The sequence below is a fragment of the Metopolophium dirhodum genome, chromosome 6 (assembly GCF_019925205.1).
Source record: "Metopolophium dirhodum isolate CAU chromosome 6, ASM1992520v1, whole genome shotgun sequence".
Taxonomy (NCBI): Eukaryota; Metazoa; Arthropoda; class Insecta; order Hemiptera; family Aphididae; genus Metopolophium; species Metopolophium dirhodum.
In genome coordinates this window covers 22,259,243-22,278,358 of record NC_083565.1, presented here as the reverse complement: position 1 = coordinate 22,278,358, position 19,116 = coordinate 22,259,243, and the positions used below count along the sequence as shown (strand labels likewise).

Here is a 19,116-nt window from a genome sequence, read left to right as displayed (position 1 = left end):
TAAAACTTTTTAATTAATTAATAATAATATGTACGATGGTATTACGAAACGAGCTGAATATAGGACTATCTACGATTCATATCAATTTCAGAGAACTACACCGTAACTGTATATTGTGTATATTCGTAAACAATGTAAAGACACGCAATGGCATGATTAAATTGATCGACAGGAAAAAATATTATTTCATGTCCCACAGAAAATAGAAACCATTATTGTCGTTGTCATAAATTAGAGACAAGTACGCCACGCTGTGTAATAATTATTTTATTCGATGGGTACATAATATTTTACTGTTGCTGATACATAATAATATAATACAATAAACACAAAATCCGTCGAAGTCAGTCTGCTGTATAGTAATAATAGGTGTCAAGACCTGTTGTAGGTACCCCTCATAATTGAGTGGGTTACTGTTGTAATTGATGTGTTGAATGGGTCAATTTCATTGATAAACACATTGTACAAAGAGAAAGATTCTAAGCGGAGACGGTCAGTCAATATATTTCTAAAGATATTTTACTAGTAATTTATTTTTTCATTAGTAATACGGTAGGGGGTTTATGAAAAAAACAAATCGCATAATGTTTTACGTCTCTTTATTATACAAAAAATTGTTCAGCAGACAAAAATAGTATTTCTTGTTACTGTAGTAAACCGATCGACCGCTTTACTACATTACAATAAATATATTACTTATAATATATATTATATCACATATACAGATTTGATATTTTTTTTTTTTTATTGATCTTGAGCCCGGCAGCTGAGGCCATTAGCTATTTTTAATTTTTACTGTAGGTTATTAAGTTGGTAGGGGGAGGAACACGTGTGTGTTTAGTTTGGCAGAATTTTTGATTGGGCACCCGTAGGTATCTGCCATGCTCGGGTGGGGGATGGCGACACTTGTTCTCCGGACACCGTGACTTGTCCGAAGAAAAATGCCGCCCATGGCCGAGGAATCAAACTCGGGTCGACTGCGTCGCAGCCGACGCCTTAGTCCACTCGGCCACTCCGTCCCCCTGATATTATTTTATTATACTACAAATTTACATTTAAGCAATCGACAACAGTTAGCCGCCGCACTTGTTGTTTCTACTTTTGTCAATTCTAAGAATCAAGACGGGTGACATTTATCCAAAATGCACATTGCCAATAATCAGTTTTTATTACTAATAAAAACTCAAGGATGGGATAACAACAACAACACCTGCATCGGTACTCTTTTGATCCACCTCCTAGTTTTCTACCGTGTATCTATTAGGTAGGGGAGACTCAGTATATAGTATACGAGTCTCTGTCCATAGCTAAATCAGAATTAGTACAACCAACACTTGTAAGACTTAGCTGGTTGTGGAGCTTGCCCTCCACATCACCGCCAGTTCAGGTCTATTCCCAAAATACTTTTTAACTAGTGCTAACAACTAATTTCTCGGGCAGATGCTTTTCGCTCTATCCTCAAACGTATATACATTTTATAAACAATTATACTGTGTTCAACTTAATAAATTACTTATATTTAAATTACTGTGTCACTTGTTACTCTGCAAACCTCTCCTTTGAAAAACCTATTCATCATCAACGTCGTCGAATTCAAAATATAAGCGTTAGTGAGGGATCACTACATTACGTAGAAAGTATACACCATTTTTGTCATCATTATAGATTGAAGACGAGTACGCGATGTGTTATAATTATTATTTTACGATTGGTACATTTACTGTTTCTGATATACAATAAACACAAAATCCGGAGACGTCACTTTGCTGTATAGTAAAGGTGTACCTCAAAATCGAGTGTGTTACTTGGACGTGTTAAATTTAAATTCAAAGATCGACCATTGTTGTAGTACACAAGTACAAAAAATAATTAAATATCCTAAGCGGAGATGGTTAGTCAATATTTATAAAGATATTTTATTAGTAATTTGTTTCTCAATTAGTAATATTAGGTAGCTTATGACAAAAACAAATCGCATTTATTATCTTTTTATTTTACGAAAAAAAAGTTTAGTATATTTTATAATCTTTCACATAAAAAAAAATATATATATATTAATATTATTAATTAAATACTTAAAACTCTCTATTATTTATAAAAGTTTTGTGTATTTTATCTTCCACATATTTTATTTTATATTTAAAATATAAGATATTACATTTGAAAATGAAAAAGAGGACGACCCTTGAGTCATGCTCATAATATGCAAAATCCTTAAAGAAAGTTCTTAAATTTACAATAATTATTTGTGATTTATATTTTATGTAGTTTTAACTATATCTACATTCAAAAATTAGTTGGATAAAAACGTATAATACGTCATATTGTTTTCTAGAATAAAAACAATAATGTGTCTAAATGTAATGATAATTTGATTAAAATATGCTCTTAAGTATTTTATATATGTATACTATAATACAGGTAGTCATTAAAATATTATATCACATTAATGTTATAACTATAATCAAATAAAAAAATATAATAATAATATGTCATTGATGACACAATAAGACTTGACGTACCTAGTATCTTTTGCAGTAACGACTTTATTATTATAAAATAATAATTACCGTTTTCTCACACTGCGTATAAATGTAAACGCCATCTCTCAAACAGCTTTGAAAGTCAAAAGTTTTTAATGCAAAAAGTTAGAAAGACCACTGCAAAACGTCATGATGATGATGATAATAATAATAATAATATGTTATACGATTATCTGAACCCATTTGGTGTGTACAGTGTGCTATTGCGAAGTGTGCGTTAACTCCGCGTGTATATATACATATTGTGCAATTTAATTAATTTAATTACAATTTATCATTTATTATTTTATGTATACACATGCACGCACGTAATATAAAGTATAATATAGGTTAAACGCAATGTCGTTGTTCGTAAAAATTAAAATATTATTTTATGTATGAAATACCCCCGTACAATATTGGTGGCATGTTATTGCGTGCGTCTCTCATAGTATAAGTTATCGAACAATCTGTACAATTAAAATAAAATACAATTTTCAAAATTGTTTCCATCTAATTTTTAATTTGGAGTGTTAAGACCAAACTAAAAACCATATTATTGACAATTGAAATATAATATATCTATACATATTACACAGAATAATAGGCGCAAATATGGGGAGGGGAGAGCTTTAAGGGCTGAGCCCCCACCAACAATTTCTATAGCTCCCCAAAAAATTTCCCAACATTTTTTCAACCTTAAAATTATTATTATTATAGTAGTGCTTTAGCCCCCTTCCTCCACCCCAAATCTCAAATTCTATTTGCGCCTACGCATAGAATTGAAGAACGCAAAATAATAAAATACATACCACATTGTATTATAAAGATAATAATATTATGGTCTACGATTATCTGAACCCATTTTGTGTATACAGTGTGCGATTACGAAGTGTGCGTTAACTCTGCATGCATATATGCATGTGTAATTTAATTAATTAAATTACAATTTATCATTTATTATTTTACGTACACACACATGCATGCACGTGATATAAAATATTTAGGTTAGACATTATAATGTCGTTCGTAAAAATTAAAATATTCCTTTATAAATAATAATGTGAAATACCCCCGTACAATTGGCATGTTATTGCGTGCGTCTCTTATAGTTATCGAACAATCCATACGAATAAAATTCATTCGAACCGCACCCAGGTCAAAATAATTGCACACCCAGATTGTTATCTGTTACAATAATGTAACTTGAATAGGTACATATACTAATGTTACGGGTTAGTCATGGTTAGAACATGATATTTCTATGTATCTACCTATATATTAATAATAATAATAATAATATGAGCAGTCACTAAATAAAAGTCGAATTTAACGAAAATTTATAAAACTCAACAAGTCAAACGTTTATAAAAGTGCAGTGTGCATAGGTTATTATGTAGATACCTATACCATATAATATTCATAAGTATGATATTATTATATTTATTTTGGACAAGTTACAAGCTAATCAATAATATTATTGTAAAATTTATAAAGTTATAAATCCGTTTTAGTTTTTAAATCCATATCTCATATTATATACTTAGGTGGTACCAATTACTCATATTTATATTTAAATAATATAGTGTGATATAATAGGTAGGTAGGTATGGTATGGTGTTTAAACCTTTTATTATTTCGAATTATATCGTATTCGAAAAAAATAATAAATTAATAATAATAATTAGTAAGTGACAACTGAACAATATATAGGGTTAATTGGTTTTTAGAATATTACATTAACAATATAGATTTTCCGATTTATTATAGATATGTATTTTGATATACATAATATAATATATAATATTAACATATGCGTATAATATCGTAATTCTTACGTATTATTAAATTATTTAATGCTACGAAGAATGATTAAAATAATACAATTTGTCAGCTTATTTCAATCTAATTTTTATTCTGTAGTGTCGAAAGTCATAATATTATTTTAAATTGCAATATAATATCTATAAATGTTACATATAGAATTATTAAAGAATACGAAATAATAATAATAATAATATTTTCACAGGCATGTTGTATACCATTTACATACCCAAATATGTGCATTTTGTGTTCTATATAATATTATGTATAACGTCATAATCTTGTCAATTTGAATCATTTAAAAATTTTTGTTTTTTATTGATCAAGAACTAATTTGGCATCTGTGGCCATAAGTTAACAGTTAATTTAAAATTATTTATACAATGTTATTAGTATCAATTGTATCGAGTAATGTTTGAAATAGAATATTTTATAAAGTACCTAATAACTACACATAATATATCATATTGTTAATATGTATGTGTTTATTTCACACCTACGCTGTGTTTGAAAAGTGAGTAAAATAAAAAAATCATTATAAACAATGTCATATAATTTACAATGAATCAACTTAATTATTATTTTCTATCCTGACATCAGTAGCACATAAGGAAAACTACACACAGCGTTTGAATGATGGAAAATTAAGGAATAAGTAGGTAATAAAGGCAAAGAAAATTATTGATTATTTGTATGTTAGGCTGGCCTAAATGTATACAAGGACAACATGTAATCTGCACATTAATTGAGCTGTTGGACATATTTTTTTAAATATACATTTTTCTCAATTATAGTGTTTTTAATAGGCACGAGATAAATATTGTCTTCATCAGATTTTATCTAATGAGTACAAATTATAACTAAACGTAGAATAAATAAATGAATACGTCAAGTGAAACATAAAAATTAAAAAAATTTATACAATATACATGTGTCCGAAACGATACATTTATTGGACCATATTACGTTATTTTATTAATTAAAATACATTTTGCAAGAAGATAAAATACGTTGCATGCAATGATAATTTATTTAAAATAATTAAATTGTATCATTTTAGCTATGAAGCATACGTCGCAATCTTGAAAATTTAAAATTGAGTAGGTTAACTTACTAAGACTGAAATGGATCGCTTCAACAGATTCTTAAAAATGCTACAGGTAGTATTTTTCTCAATAAGATAAAATATATGGAAATCAAATGAGAAAATACAAAATCACATAACTATACAAAAAAAATATCGACTCCTAAAATTGTTTAATGTGCCAAAATTATACAATTCCTATAACTCTTGTTAAGTATATTTTAATAATAATTTTAAAACTTTAGACTGTTGATATTTCATGATACTTTGGTAAAATTTTAATGATGGCAAAAATTGTATTTAAGTGAAATATAACTTTACTACTAATAATAGACATTTATTTACACCGTTCTACAACGAATTGACGTCAGAAAGTCATTGCTCATACTACAACTACTTATTATTGACAAAAATATTAATTTAAATTATCGAGATTTTATTGAAAAATAAAATATGATAACTTAATATACCTACCTAACACCTAAGACGGTTATTACGGTTATAAAATAATGTATAAAGGTATTTGTTGAAAATGTTATTTTTCTAGATTGGTAGTACCTATTATTACGTTACAATTAACAAATTTTTTATATAATACCTGTGCTCTATTACAACTACAGTTAACTTCGTTTTTATTCATCAAATATAATAAATATTAAGTTTATATGATTTCAGTAATTTGATAATATTTTGATTATCAAAAAAAAATAAATATATGTTCATTGATATTTGTATATAAATTAATATTGTAAATCGCATAAAAAAATTTATGCTTTATTATTTTAAAAACAATTTATAATAACGGGCAACTCAAAGAATATACAAATGAAAAGTCACATTTAATTATTAAGTACCTACGAGGTTACGACCTACGTATAGTGTAATCTATTAATATTAATAAAATTTATCGTTATAATCTAATTTCTAAGGATATCAGAATAATGTAGTATTGTAGTATACAACTTTACCAGTAAAGAAAATTCAAAACTTTTTATTGGTATATTGCCATGTTTTTAATTTTACTGTAAAATATAAAAATATAATTTTTAGGGACCTTAATTGAATGAATGATTTGTTGTTTAAGTCATATACAATATACACTACGTACCACTGTGCCAGAAGTTTTATAAGAAACCTATAATGAAACAAACGATCTGGAATCAACGGTTTAACTAAATATATATATTATTTAAAATTATAATAGGTAGTTTAATGGGTTTTTTCTTCAATTATATCATAATATTATTGTTGTATAAATACAATATACTGGAGACAAACGAATTTATAAGTACAGGCATAAAAAATAATAATTTAAATGCAATGTCTTTACACCTACCTTTAATGTAATGATTTTAAGTTAAAAATCTATTTATTTTTTTATAACAATATTTACTTTTTGAGCGATGAAAAATTGTATTTAATTATTTAAAAACATTCGCAGTCGAAAATAATTAATTTTCAGTCAAAATTAAACAAAAATAATTTTTGGTCAAATGTTAGATAACGGACAATATTGCTGTATTAATATTAGTCGGTCTTATTTACTTATTCGTTTGACAGTGTTATTATTATTATAGAGATAACCTACGTTTTTTCGTCAATTATTATTGTAAGTGTATATTATACGAGCCACTGATGGTTCAAAGGGATTTGGATCGTGTCCGAAACGGCCATACTGGCGCGTGTCGCTAAGGCTCCCGGACCAATCAATATCCCGTGACGATCGCCGGGGGTTCCCAAAAAATTACAAAAGTCTAGACCAGAGATAGAGGTGACCTATAAAAGTATTATTAATAATATGACGTTATAAAAAAAGTCCACTTCTGTGTTTCCATTCTGTAGCTTTCTAATAAATCAACTCAGGTAAAATGTAATATTAATTTTTCCCTGTAGGCCGTCACGCGAACGCGATTACAGTTGTAGTTTATATATATATATATATATACGAGGGGGGGGGGGGTAATGGGTATATACTATATTAAATTTATATATACATATACGCCGAGGATAATATCAGTTTATTGTTATTATATTACGAGAACCATTGAGAGTGAGTGGGGTGAAAAACAAAAACGTGGACAGCGAGGGTTGTTTCATTTGGTTTTGAACTTGGAGGGTCGTGGAATTCGAAATTGATGGATTAGTTACAGGTGACGCCCTAAATTATAGTTGTTGTGCTGTGTATAGTTATTGTAAAAAAAAAACATTGTTTCCAGCGTCAACATAAGTAACACCAGGGTAAAAATGAAAAATCTTGACCTGGAAGAAAATAAATACTATTCCTTTACCTATTTATTATAGAGACAGATACCTTAATTGATTTTATAGTCTCCTCGCTCGATTATTTTTAGATCAATCCGTAGAGCAACTTTCTTAGTACGAAATAAAAGAAAACTTTTTCACAACAAATTATAACGTTTCACGAGGCAGAATGATAGATATCTTTATAATATTAATAAGTGGATAAAATTGTCCAGAATTTATGTTAAAGCGGGGTACGGTGTCAGTTTTTAAAATTGTCTGTAATTCTATAAAACTTTAAAATTAAATTTTATATTTTAGTTGCCACCTTAATTATAATACTTTTTCACTAATCTACTGTCCGCGATACCTGTTTAGAAGGGGTCGATAGGATGTATTATATCGAAAAAAACGACTTTACGGGAATAATTGTAGAATAGTCGGATTCTGATAACCATTTTTTTATCTGAAATAAGAAGACTTCATACAGTCCACGTTGAACTCTTGTTTTTTTTATTTTATTTTTAATTATGATACAGTATAATTTGTAAAAAAACGATTAAAATAATTTTAATCGGTTTTTTAAATTATACTGTACCATTATTAAAAATAAAACAAATATAATATAATATAATAATTATATTATTTTTGAAGACATATTATTATTAAGTTTGTGATTAAAATATTGAAAAATGGAGTTTGATGTGGCCTGTAGAATATTACGCTCTATTAGTTAAAATATGTCTACAGAAGAGGATCATTATTACCGTAGAGCGTATTTTTGTGTACAAAATTACATTTACACGGGTGCTTTACTTTATTTATCTTCATTAAAACGATACGTATCTACGATTAAAACATTTAAAAACCCAAACCATATTTATTTTAGGTCGAAATGATTATCTTAAAAATCTTTAAGCCATTTAAATCCATTCATAACAAAACAAGTTCCTACACCGATCATTCGTTGCTTTAAAATGTTCAAAAAAAAATTCAATAACAAAAACAAAATATAATTATTCAATAAAATATACGAATTATGACTAATGGACATAGAATTAAATGGTCTACATAAAAAAAAAAATTTCTTGTTACCAATATAATATGATATATTCGAGTGTGATTCACAACTCTGAGTTCAAAATGAATTACAAAATAACATAGCGTGACTAAATACTGTCAAACAATGAAACGTTAAACAGTTAAACGAATGTCCGGTAGGTATTATAGTTTTAATAATAACATTATGATTAAGAATGCAGTCAGCTACTATATTTATACTATACTTAGGTAATAACTTTATAACCACCACTGAGTCCAATTAAAAACTATATGTAGGTAGTAACAAACAATTATTTATATAACATATTATTTCATTTTATGCCCAGAGATTTATAACTGTTAATGTTATCAAATCATAGTACTGAATTGAATAAGTTTGATATTGTCATTTATTTTAGAGATATTTTAATAACAACTCTCCGTTACGTTAAATAATAACTACCAACGTAAATTTGCAAAAAAAAATGGCGGATGTAAAATATAATATTACATACTATTTTAGTGATTTTGTGTAAATACAACTAAGTCGCATTATTTTTAAAAGTCATGATATTATTATCGATAATCGTTATATGTTATAACTTTTAAATACAAAATAATAATAATGTTTGCCTACACCGACGTATTTAAGGTTATAATATATTCACTGTTCCGTCAAATCGAAATTTTAATTCCGAGCAGAGAGTATAATAATATAGGTATACTTTGGTACTGCAGACTATTATATTAGGTTTATGTTGTTGAGTACCTAGCACGATTTTCAATTAGTAAATTTAACCGTGGTAGGTACCTACCAAGTAATGCTCCAAACCATAATTAATAGAGCCACTTTCAGCCATCAATTGGAATTTAAACTCAGAATAACTCGGATATAAGCTTAAACAATATTTTTGTTAATTTATATAACTACCCCTACTTATATTGTGTTCGAAAAAAACGTGAAAAATATAAATATAATATTCAGAAGTACCTATAGATCAATAAAATATGAAGTTTTATTCAAGCATTCGATAAGAGTCTTATTATTTTCAAATATTTTGTTTAATTCCTCCCTTGTTTTCCCTTAAAATCCTAATCATTTCGTTTTACATATTGAGTGCGAATGCATATTATAATATCTTAATAATTACCATTTTTATCCAATACATGTTTGTAGACAATGAATGTTGTTTTAAACCACTTTTATTTTATACCTAATAATATATTATTGTAATTGTTTTTGCCAACTTTAAATGTGCACATATGTTTCTTACAAAAATATCTTCAAATTGTCCTATCCACACTGATTAAAAAGTCCAATTTGTATATTAAAAGGTCGTGTTTTGATGAAGAATTTAGTCAATATAAGCGCACGCACACGTTTGGAGTTGCGTAATAATTAATAGCTCAGATGGTTTTTTATTCTATTTATGGTACACTATATTATTATTACAATGCCAAAATTTCAAAATCATATAAAATACATCGTATTAAAACAATCAAAATGTCAATTAACTCAAGAATCACTAGAAATTTCGAAGCTACGAAAAACACATTTCAAAGGGATGCAATATCGCAATCAAAGCTATTGAAAGTTAAATATAGTAAACATCACGTTTCACGAATTCGTATACAATGAAATTTAATTTGTAACAGTTATTGTAACTAAAAAAATCTTATGAAGTCTACATAGGAGAATGTATTAATACAAATGTGTTGAAAACAACAAATAGTTTATTATAAAAAAACATATTACCAACCTACTTTTTGTAATAAAAAACTTGTTTGCTATATCGATTACTTATTAAAAACTATTTTGGTTTTGATATGACAATTTTAATGTATAAAGCAATATTTTAACTATCTAAAATCTAAATATAATACAGTTAATAATATAATACAGCTTATTGCCTATTGGACTCACTTTGTGACTATATTATTATAGTATAATATGGGCCTATTAACCGGATAAGTCAATAAGGCGAAATGTCCAAGAATTAAAATAAAATATATGTATAATATTATTATGCATTACGCTATATTATGCATTGTAATACAACACTTAAATTTGGCCATGATAATTTATAAACATTCATTATTATGTAGGCAGGTATTTAAAATGTTTGGTGTCATTCATAAAGAACAAAAACATGAAAAATGATAGGTAATGATAAATATTTTTTTTTTTTTTTATTATTAAGAAAGATAATTTACAATCTGTACACAGTAATTACAATAAGCAAATGAGATATAAAACAGAATAAAATGACATGAATATCGTGTTGAGGAAGAAACCCAATGGTAACACCTCTTTTACTAATTTAATAGGTCTCTACACCATTTACGCTTAAGTCTGCGTGGTGGGTTTTTTGGGAGGGTGATGGAGGACATGTGTGATATTAAAATCTAACCTAAGATTTTGGTGAAAGCGTTTGTACATTGTTTTGGCTAGTTCAGTGGTAGTTGTTATTTTTAAGTCATTGTGTAAGGTAGAGTTCAATGATAAATATATAAAATATTTTTCATAAATAATGACTTCGAATGTTGTAAAAAAAATATTTTGAAATCTTTAATAGGTACTTTTCGATGGGACTTCAAGACGAGAAAATAGTGTCAATCGTCAAAATATAAGCGATAAAATCGTGAAAATGGACTAAAAATCGAGGAAATATGCTTTTAAAAACATACAAATAGACTATTTTTTTTTTATATATATAATTGTAGAAGTATACATGTAAATCAGCACCAGCCTATTAGAGTCCAATAGGCGAATATGAGTCAATTAACCGGTGGTCCAATAAGCGGTGACAATGATATTGAATAAGAATTATTAACATATTTCTGTGGGTGGCATTAGTGTGTGTAGCAGGTTATTAAATATAGTATATTATTATGAGTATTAAGAACATAATAGAAACATCAAATAAGAGTTTATTATAACAAAGTATAGAACCGACCTTTCTGAAAAAAAAAACAAAACAAAAAACAGAAATATCGATTTGTGATCGACTATTAAAAAGCGGGTAAGTGGATGTTGCTGTGCTGCACAGTAGGTTACAAATGGGTCAATGTATAATAGATTGTATTAAACTTTAATTCAATGATATAATATCATTGTATAAGAAAAACGATTCTGAGTGGAGACGGTTATTTGTCAGTCTGGTTATTTTATATTGTTATTATTTATTATAGCCTATAAGTTGAATTAATTGTATAATATTATTATTTTTTATTAGTTTCTATGGTGATAAACAAAGTGTTAGAAATTAAAATCACATTTTTAGCGGTTATTTGTAATTTATCTGTGGTTTTTCCAGTGGTAGGCTATTGAGAAAATCGAAAAATGACCTTTCTAAAGTACCATCTTGATCCAATTTGCTAAAAGATAAGATACTATAATATGTTGAAATCGAAACCCTCCTTCTAGTAGACATTTTGTATACAAAATAAAAAAAAATATAAAAATAAACACCATTGTAAAACCACTAGCTTCCTCGCTCGGCTCAGAATCTAAAATGGTGATCGTTTTGAGAACAATTTTACCGTATAAAACAATAAAATAAATAATCATATTTAATGATAAGATTATCAATATATTTCTGTAGGTTACATTAGTGTTAACTGTTTATCGTGTATTGACGGCAATGAGATAATATACTCAAAATACACGATTTATTTCTCTCAAAGTTGTAAAGAACATTTGGTAACTTATTAGTTAAAAAATTCGCATTGGATTGAGAATTGAGATCAATAGAAATTAATGCTAAAGGAAACGATTAGACGAATTTTACAAGGACAGGAATTCCAAGCAAATAATGACATAATTTTAGTTACAGAAAATGTACTCTTTCTCTTCCCCTTGTATTTGTAAAATAATAAAGATTATAATATGATTACCTAATAAATTCATAAATTAATAACTACTTTTTTTTTTTTTAATAAATCAACTTATTACTGCATGGTTATTACTATAACATATCGATTATAATTTATAGCAACAAAACAAGTTTGTGTACCTATAACGATTATAATAATAATATTATATTATAAGTGAAGAATATTATTATTATTATTTTACCGATGTATGATAATTTTAACATAAACATGTTTTATGCTGGGCACAGAGATTTTGTGTAACGCTTTGTTTATCACCATAGAAACGAATGAAATGTAAAAATTACATAATTTCCACCAGGTATACAATTAATGGTTACTTGTTAATATAATATATTTATGATTCATAAATTTTCTTTGAAGTGGAAATTATCGTGTAGCGTGCTACGTTTCTGTCCCACGATCACCACTTTTTTTGATATATTATTTACCATAATTTTTCTTTTGTTAACTCCATATGTGTATTGAAAATGTTAACTATTTAATTTATATTTGCTAGGTATTTAATGAATTTATATTTCATAATGTGAACATGTTCGCGTGGGAGCCCATTATCTTCTTGAAGAATAAATAAAATAATATATTTTTATTACGTATAGGTATTATGCATATAATTATTATAACTATTGTCGTAACTGAATATTATCATTATTATGATTTTTTTTTATCGGATTAAGGCTTCAACGACTGAGTTCATTAGCCTGTCAAGTCGGTAGGGTTGGTACGGTAAGGTTGGAACGGTTGGTACGGTTATAAACACGTTTACACGCGTGTATGTGTGGCAAGGTTTTTGCACACTACGAACCTTGGTGGTTGGTCACCCATCCGGGAACTAGTGGCAGTGGTTATTACTTACTCTCAGTCATGTTGCGTCACTGATAGCAGCCAACGCGCCGCGCCAAGCCACAATAATATTATTATGCCATTGAATTGTTATACTAAATTTTAATCAAAGTAATTGGTTTTTATCAAGATTCCAGTTACAGAATATTAATGTGTAGTGTTGTAGGTATACCTTCTTAGAAATGTTTTTATAAGCCAATATGTACGTGACTTTCTAAATTAAAATAATAATATATTGTACTGGACGAAAAATAAACATCGGTACGATATACATTTTGTTTGCACGGAAAGAAAAATTAGATAGGTTAGGTAATATTAGTAAGGATAGGTTTATTTTTTATAAGTGGCATTATTGTTGGCAAAAATATTATTTTGGTTCACCTATTTCAAGACTGGTATCTCTACCTAGGTGTACAACATTCGTTACCATTATAACTTAATATACTACAAACGCGCTCTGTAGGGAAAATCGCCAACTGAGAGTACACATTTTTACTGCTAATAACAATATTATCCTTTACGAGTAAAATAGTTTTCCGACAGATGCCGCTTTCGGTTTTACGCGAAAAAATTATTGTCGTACTTACATATTATTAGCTGACCCTTTTACGTCTTTTTAAAAAAAAATTTAATTCGTGAGGGGCGTGGTAAAGTGCATTTTAGCCTTGGTAGGTAGAAAATATTTAGATGAAGCTTATGCTGTTCATTCAGTCCTTGGTACTGAGTTAGAAGCACCAAATTTTACTTTTTGCAGTATGTTTTAATTATGATCAAAAGAGTTAAACACCATCTTCCTTTTTTGTTTAACATAATCACAAATCAGTGGAAAACTATACCAATAATTGTACCACTAAATCGTTATGGTGAAACTTATTTACTCGATAATGGTTTGTGTCAAAAATATGACCAAATTTAAGAAAATATCGAGAATTACTCTTAATACCACCAAAATCAAATATGCGACGAAAAAAATAATAATAATAAATAAATATTATTCTCAACTCCTATAACCCATAGCAACTATAAATAAACAAAAATGTCTATCGTAAATCTCAAAATTCCTGTTTGAGCACCTACCAGGCGTTATGAATTCCCTTATTAAATTCTCCTATGACACTCACGAGGAATGTAGCTTTCTATTGGTGAAAGAATTTTCGAAATCGGTTCAGTAGTTCCAGAGATTACCCTCAACAACGGTAACTAACAACTCCTGTTTATATAATAGCATAGATTATTTTCAATACAAAACTAAAATCAAAAAGACAACAACCATTTTACCAAGTATTTTTTTAATAGAAATAGGTATTACATATTATAATTATTACTATACTTAATTTTTAAAATAATACCCGAAAAAAATTGTGTGCTTTACCAAATCTTACATAAGTATAATATATAATATATCTATAAAAATGAATGTTTGTATGTGTGTGTTCTTTATGCATTCCTAAACCATTCATCCGATTGCTATGAAATTCAGCACAGAGATAGATTAGACCTCTGGGAAGAAGATAGGCTAATTTAAAATTAAAGGTCCAACCCGATGAGGTTTCTAATAAAAAGTAATGACCATATGTTTATAATATAACACCATACTAGGGGTGAATCGATAAATGTTTTACTAGTGGTGCAGGGGAGGGCGAAACATTGTCTTTAAAGTTTATACTTACGACTAAGCTGCCTAAATTATAACATAATACGTAAAAGCTTAAAGCAACAGAAAGTATGCCGGGTACCAGAAATATATAAAAGTAAAAATTAGATCCTATATATTATATACATATTATTCATAATACAATCCAATTTTTAGGAATTTGGAGGCGGGTCCCCCCTTCGCTAGTATATATTTAAATATACTTAAGTACCATATTTTTAAATAATTGTGATTTTTTGTACTACAAGTAGAGTTCTGTAGAGATGCGAATTTCTGTTTTCCAAATGAGAATACTAGCTCCTTTTCAACTGTAAATAATAATTATTCAGTAGATAATTTCTCTGAAAAATTTGACATAGCATAAGAACCAAAATTCGTAAAAAACCAAAATGTTCAAAAAAAGTTATACACTAAATAATTTACATTAAAAAAGGGGGATTCTCATTTGAAAAACAGAAGTTTGCATCACCATAGGACACTTTTTAAGTAGTACAAACAATTAATGAATTTTAAAAGTTGTCTTTGAAAGTATTTAAAAATTCGAAAAATCAGAGTTTGAATTAATTCATTTTTAAATGAAAAATTGGAGGCGAGTATACTTGATGAATCACCCTGTATTTATGTGTATAAAAAAAGGGAGCATATTATAATATAACTATACAGGATGATTCACCAGGCATGCTCACCTTCCTATTATCCTTTATGTCTATTTTTTAAAACCGTCGAATCACTTATCTAAACTGAAATTTTAATGAGTAGCTTATGATTAATGGTCATTATTATTGATGTACTAAGTGAATATTTCTTAATAAATGGTCTATGGTCTTCCACAAAATATAACTAAAATATAATATGTACCAAATATTAGTCTAGGATACTTATTGTAGGTACCTACATAGACAATTTTTACAAATTATAAAATTTGAATACATTTGTATAAAATAATATAATTTCCAAACCACCCAGTCCTCGTATTTTTTAGTTATATTATCATCAACTATTATCCTCAATCATAAGTCTAATGATTCAGAAAATATTCTTTCAAACTACAATTTATATACCCACACAGCAACAAAACAATTTAAAAAAAAAAAATTTAATGCCTGATAAAAGAGGGTGATTTACTCATTTGAAGAAATGAATATTGTATCGGCTTATAACATTCCTAGAATTTCATAAAAAAGTCTTTTTTTTTAAATATGGTCCTTTGGTATACTTAAAGAATTTGAATAGTTTCATTACCAAACGAAAAAATGTGCAGATAAATGCTTGGTAAATCATCTCTATGCATAACTGCAGTACCTACCCACATAATAATATATGCAAAAAGTTTTGTTTTTAATTAAAGTTAATAGCATAATATAGATATATTTTATAATGTTCTGATAAATTATTTTTCTGATTAATTTGTTAACAATATTTCAACAAATAACTATTTTTTCTAGATCATTATAGTTGGTTGCACGTTACTTCATCCAAAATAAATAGACACAACTTATATGTTTATAGGTACGTCGAGATATTTACGGTCAATAAAGTACTTTTCAGTGGATTTCAGATTTTACGGTCTTACTAAATAGTTTTGTTTGAAACATAATTTAAAAAGTTTTTTTTCTCTTGAAAACAAATGATCACAGGTGGAAAAAATTATCTCAATAAAATGTCATTACCTAGTTTATAATATAATAAACCCTTCAGTAATGTTGATCGAGATTTAGGTCACGGCAATATACCAAACCATGAACATGCAGTAAAAATAATATGTATTTTAATTTTAAATACAACAACAATTATAATAATAGCCTATTGATTAGGTATATTTGTAACTATTCGAACATACCTATTCAATATCTAGGTACTCGTAAATATACTCTTCAATATAATATAATAGGTACTCAATTAATACGCGAAAATATTTTTAAATTCAAATTGTATTCATATAAAATAATATGTTCTGAATAACGGAAAAAGTAATATGGGTATCTATTATCAACTACAACTCTTCAGTTTTAATTTATTTGTATTTTCCATTTAAATACATACCTATATATAATATCTATAGATGATATTATGAGCTATTTGTATTATTCGTAGAAAAATGGAAATGAAAGTCATAATGTAATTTTTTTCACGTGTCATTAGATTTTCAATAATTTGTATATACACATAAATATTATAAACCTACTATTATAGTAGTATACCGACATAATATAATATAGTCCATATATTTTTAAAAATTAGTCATATAATAGAGAATTTTAATTTAAAAATGCAAAACCACGCTATCTTCTGCTATAGTAAAAAGCGTGTAGTTATTTCGTTCATTACTCAAACTCGTATAACGTAATATGTAATAATATAATAATACTTTATTCCACAATAGTAACATACTCCTAATGGATATTACAATACAATAATATAATATTATGTCATTCACTCGAAAAGAAAATTATTAATAAAAATGCTGTTAAAATTATATGACATATTTTTATGAAATAAAAGTATACTTGTACTTTGATCTCTATTAACGTTAATTTCACATTTTCGTAGAAGTCACGTCTAATTATAAAACTTTAAACTTCCATAATATGAATACAATATAAAGTTTAATTAATACGCATATGGTATCAAAGTACGTACATGTTTTGTTCAAAGTATGACCGGCTCTAACAAGAATATAATCTCCAACTGTCACTGTACTATATTATGTTTAAAAAAAATGGAATAGGTATTTTTACATATTTTTTTTTCACTTAATAAAAGCCAATTAATTCAGTTTTTCATAAAAGTATAATTTCTGATGAAAATGGTTTACTTTTGTACGATAAAAGTGATAATATTGTTCATTAAAAAATGTATGTCCATAACTGTATGTATTTGAATAGCTACAAAATGTTTAGTTGTTATTATAATATGTTATATTATATTTCAAAAGAAAGTAGGTAGGTAGGTATATATTAATATTTTATAGAAGTACTGAACGATCTTAACGTTAGATATCTCATAATTAATAATATTTAAATACAATCAATATAATTGATATTATTTATTTACTGAATTATTTAGTAAAATATTGTTCATGAAATTTTTTAATTTAAACACTTATAAACGTTGAATGGGTATTATAAAATATTATGTATTCACACATTATATTTTTCAGGTTAAAATGTGTATTCGGTAAAATAATAAGTGTGTAACTCATAGTTGGAAATCCATTAAAATTTCAGAAAGAGCTAACATTTTCAAGCAGCCCTCCCCCCCCCCCCCCCTGATGCTTTGATCCCACTCAACTAAAATCTGTCTAGTTTTTTTTTGGGGGGGGAGGGGGGGAAAGTTTAAAGAGCTTAGGCTAGCCTTCCCCCTTCAATGTGGTGTTACTATTCTATGATACATTTTAATATTTTATAATAATACAATATATATTATGTATTCGTGGGATCACATTTTTATATGCCTACGCATGGGCGTGCTAAAGGGGGGTGGTTAGGGAGTTCAATCCTCCCCCTCCCTCGTGGACACTTAACAAATATAAAATATATACTTACATGAACAACATTTTTTAAAAAATTGTTTTGGTTTTAACGTACCAATGTAGTTAAACATGATGAAAACGATATGGGGAAGTCTAAATTTGGCTGTCAGACTTATTTTAGTTATAGCTAGTTAAAACTTTTAGTATTTTCCTTTTCACCTGGCGTGGCCATTCGCTCGCTGAGCTCGCTAGGGCTATTAAAATCGAAAAAAATCCCTCGACTTGTTATGTAAAACCACCATGGGTGAGTGTCAGAATTATTTTTGCACCATCGTTTTTAAAATGTTGATTTACCTAGGTTTCAACAAAAAAAAATTTTTAATTCGTTATAAGCGTTGTACGTGTGCGTAAAACACCGACAATTGAACTTCGTAAGGCTATACCATAAAAACTAATGATTTCCGGCAATTAATTTTTACACTATCGTCCTTAACTGGTTGTAATATATAGGTTTCCGCGTTTATAACTAGATTTAGAACGC

General features: G+C 27.5%; 1 protein-coding gene across 1 annotated transcript in view; it reads right to left on the bottom strand.

Moving 5' to 3' along the window:
- Positions 1-19,116, bottom strand: part of LOC132947055 (voltage-dependent calcium channel type A subunit alpha-1) — a 279,720-nt gene that overhangs the window by 133,560 nt on the left and 127,044 nt on the right.